The following is a 4,808-nucleotide window of genomic DNA, read 5'->3' on the forward strand; positions in this document are numbered from 1 at the left end:
CGCTCCTCCCAGGGCGGGACTCATTATGGGTTCCCACCTTTGGCTCACGCACCTGCAGGACATCTACAGTACCTACCTGCGCCCAATTACCTCTGTGTTCCTGTCACTACTTAAGACAATGAAGCTGTGCTACTCGTCACTGGATAGTTGTGCGACTCGCGTTAGTGTTGCCCCGGCATTTTGCCAACGATCCAACCTGTGCTCTCTTTCCAAATAGACCTCCTGGACCCATCCCTGTTTTACCCCGGTAAAACAGGGATGGGTCCAGGTCCAGGTCCAGGTCCAGGTCCAGGTCCAGGTCCAGTGAGTGAGGTGGTGAGTTGGTGTGTCTGGCAGATCACGGTGTGTGGCTATAGAGGATTAAGTGTGACGTATTACTGAATATAGTAATACAGTACTTTTATTTAATATAGTACTTTATTTAATTGCATAATTACTACCAGGGAAAAGTAATTTGTTATACTATTTGTTATGTTACTTTTATGTTACTCTGTAAAATAGCCCAAGCACAGTTTGCCATAATCACTATTTAAAAACATAAACCTGAGGCTACAACCCCACAGACTAAAACAATTGCTTAATGAGGTGACACATCTTTAAAATTGTTTTCGTAGTGGAATACAAAGCTGACTGGACAAAGCAAAGATGAAAACCAGAACAAAAAAGCGATCGCCAGGGATTCTGCTTTGGAAACGTGAACAGGAAGAGAGGGAGGCTGCAACCTGACTGCTCATCTGCTTTGTTACCTGTTGAAGTTGAGGGTCTGGCCCCTGGGGTCGGCATTCCCTCAGTTTTCACTCTGGGTTCTTGGCTAGCTTAGCGTTAGCATGCATCTTGGCAGATGCTTGTAAAGAAACTGAAGTTATCTTAGCAGCATAATGCAGCTGTTTCTGTCCTGGGTGCAGTTTTACACTTCCACTCTAGACTGCGCCATTATTTTTCGCTTCTTAGACGTGAACACAAATCAGGTGATTTACAGTGGGATGCAAAAGTTTGGGCAACCGCTTCCTGTAGGTTCCAATGAGAGTCTGGATTGTGGTTGAAGGTATTTTGGACCATTCCTCTTTACAAAACATCTCTAGTTCATTCAGGTTGGATGGCTTCCGAGCATGGACAGCTCTCTTTAACTCACACCACAGGTTTTCAATAATATTCAGGTCTGGGCTGAGATGGCAGCTCCAGAACGTTGTACTTGTTCCTCTGCATGAATGCCTTAGTGGATTTTGAGCAGTGTTTCCAGAATGAAGCTGGCTTGTCCAAATGTGCTTTAGCGGCTCTGTTTGTGCTGTGGGCGGAGAAAAGGCTTCCTCTGCATCACTCTCGCATACAGCATCTCCTTGTGTAAAGTGCGCCGAATGGTTGAACGATGCACAGCGACTCCATCTGCTGCAAGATGATGTTGTAAGTCTTTGGTGCTGGTCTGTGGTTTGACTCTGACTGTTCTCACCATTCATTGCTTCTGCTTATCTGAGATTTTTCTTGGTCTGTCACTTCGAGCCTTAACTTGAACTGAGCCTGTGGTTTTCCATTTTCTCAGTATGTTCCTAACAGTGGAAACAGACGGCTTAAATCTCTGAGACAGCTTTCTGTGTCCTGCCCCTAAACCATCATGGTGACAATCTCTGTCTTCAGGTCATTTGAGAGTTGTTTTGAGACCCCATGTTGCTACTCTTCAGAGAAAATTAAAAGAGGAGGGAAACTTACAATTGACCCCCTTAAATACTCTTTCTCATTACTGGATTCACCTGTGTATGTAGGTCAGGGGTCACTGAGCTTACCAAGTCAATTTGAGTTCCAATAATTAGTTCTAACGGTTTTGGTATCAATAAAATGACAACAGTGCCCAAATTTATGCACCTGCCTGATTTTGTTTAAACAATTATTGCAAACTTTCTGTAAATTCAAAAAACTTCATTTCACTTCTCAAATATCACTGTGTGTGTGTCTCCTATCAGCGGTCCCCAACCCCCGGGCCTCGGACAGGTACCGGTCCATGAGTCGTTTGGTACCGGGCCGCGAGAGTTGAGGCTCAGGTGTGAAATGTATGGTTTTCAGGGTTTTTATCGGTTTTCAGCGTTATTTTGTTATCGTTTTTATCGTTAACTCTGTTTTCCTGGGTCTTTTCACGTGTGTTATGAATAAATCTTCTTTTTTCGGTATCGGTACTAGTTTTATTTTGTTGTATTTATCCGCGACACCTTAAAGGCCGGTCCGTGAAAATATTGTCGGGCATAAATCGGTCCGTGGTGGAAAAAAAGGTTGGGGACTGCTGTCCTATATGATATATTTAACTGACGTTTTTTATTGTAACAACCAACGATTTATACAGGAAAATAAGTATTAACAAGGTTGGCCAAACTTTTACATCCCACTGTGAGTGTGAGTGCAAGAACCGATAAGCGGGACTGAGATCAAGCAGACAATTGGAGCAGGAAGCAGGAATTAGACTACTGGGAACCAATTTTTTGCAAGTACCGGTTCTCGACTCCCATACCTATGGGAAAACTATTGTTTGGTATGGGGAAATTAATTCATATTGTCTTACAGTGTAATTCATTTGCATCGTAGAAATTACCATGTAAATGACCAGGTTAATTTTGCTCTGGATTGCTTCCCTGCACCTTCAGATCGGAGATGGGTTCTGACTGTTTCCCTGTTCTTTGCTATGTTATTTATAAGTTCTTACCAAGATAATGTGAGAGCAGTTTAAAAATAAATATGTTTTAGTGTTACAGCAAGTTGTGAGTATTTTGCAACAGCATTACTCAAGTTAAATAGACAATCAGTAATATTTTGTAATATTTTAATAAAAAACATGCTTCTTCCGTACAGACATGACTCATATCAAAACCACCATCACTATACTCTCCAGAGCAGCTGCTAAAAGAAAGGAGAATAAATAAGAGTTCATATCTTGTATTGATTTATTATCGTGAAATAAAACTAAAATACGGTAAAATTTGATTTGAATGAGCAAATCTCATCTCTCATCTGAGCTCCCTTCTCTCCTCAAACGTGAACAAGACAAAAGATTCTTAAACTCCACACTTGGGGCAGTAATTCATCCCCAAGCTGGAGTGGGCACTTGACCGGGTGAGGACCATGACCTCAGACTTGGAGGTGCTGATTCTCTTTCCTGTCATGTCACCCTCGGCTGCGAGATGCTCCAGTGTGAGCTGGAGGCCACTACCTGATGAAGTTATGAAAATGATTCATCTAACATGTTTGTGGTTCTCACAATAAAAAAAACTTACTTGCTTGAATTTTAGGTTTTTTGTGTTATTTTAGGCCAATTGTATAAATACACTATGTTAACATGAAAAAATAACTGTAAATTTAGACGTGAGGTTGTACTGAAAGCAATGATACCACAAACAATGCAAAGAAAACAATTTTTTAAGGGGAAATATAAAGGTAAAATCAAAAGCAGTCAAAAACGGCCAACTATACCCTGGACCCCAAGAGAATGTGGAACAGGGAAAACAAACAGGTCCAAACAATCACAGGATAACAAGATAAATGAAGTAAAACTAAATGCAAAACACAGGGAACAAAAGACTGCCAAAATAAAATGAGGCGTAACAAAGTAAACATCTTACATCAAGACATAAACTAAATAACTTCGAAGAGCATGTGTGCAAGAATCCAAAACAGCTGTAACAAACTGCAGTTAAAGGAGCACAGAGAAATATTTGGACAAGCCTGGACCCAGAGGCCTGCCGCTAACATAGCCACCGGTTGACTGTCTGCTTGTGAATTATCTCTGCTTTGCAATGATTCCTACATCTCAGTCTGTCTGTATTTTAAGCTAATTAAAAAAAAAAAAGATTTAGTTTTATAAATCTCATAGAGTACAGATAATGCAACAAACAGTATTACTTAACCAGGCAACATCTAAATTATAAATTAAACACAATGTTAATACCAGCAGCCTGACACTTTTTAGGTCCCTATCCTACTGCCAAAACAACTGTAACAGATCTGGGTATGGACATGCATGTGGGATCCCAGAGGGTTTTCTCTGTTCTTTGGCACTAAGGCGTTGGCAGCAATTCTGTGGCTTGTGTGGGATGTTGAACGATGTCACTGTGGGTCGAGCTTCTTTCAGTAGATTTTGGGACTGGGAAGAAACCTTGTTGGGTTAGATTTTAATCATGTTCCATGAATCAATAACGAGCATTTTTTGTGGCTAAGCTGAGTGCACTGACCTACTGAGAGGCTACTTACATTTAGGAGTACCTGCCGTGGTGTGCAAACTACTGCTAACAGTTAAAATGAGACAACTTCTTTTCCCTCTCAGTCATTAGTTTGACAACATGTTGGCCGCAAAAATAAAAAAAAGTGTTTTCATGTCACATGAAAGGAAAAAATTAACTATTTTTTTAAAACAAAATTTATATTTGAAAAAATATTAATGTATGTAGTTATATACAGTAAACAGTAAATGGCATATCTCTCCCTTTTCTGTCTAAAATCTCATTGTCATGTTTTTCCCTCAGATACAGTCTCTTCTTATCTTATTTCTTTACATAGTCTCACATTCTTTAGAAATCCCAGTGTCATCTCTGTCAGTAAAAGCTACGTAATGTGTTCTAATTTGATGTCTGCCAAAACTTGTCAGAACTGGTCTTTTTACATGTGTCAACACGCCATAACCACATGTTTGACTGCTTGTATCCCAGCAACCCTTGATCTGTCTCTCTTCTTTTCTTGAGTCTAAATTCAAACGGATTTGTGCAAGAAGAGTCAAAACGGCCAAGAAAAAGTTTTAATTGTAATAATTATGAATCATTTTGGCAGATTGAGTT

The sequence above is a fragment of the Haplochromis burtoni genome, unplaced genomic scaffold (assembly GCF_018398535.1).
Source record: "Haplochromis burtoni strain Fernald_Lab_line unplaced genomic scaffold, NCSU_Asbu1 Contig_93, whole genome shotgun sequence".
NCBI lineage: Eukaryota > Metazoa > Chordata > Actinopteri > Cichliformes > Cichlidae > Haplochromis > Haplochromis burtoni.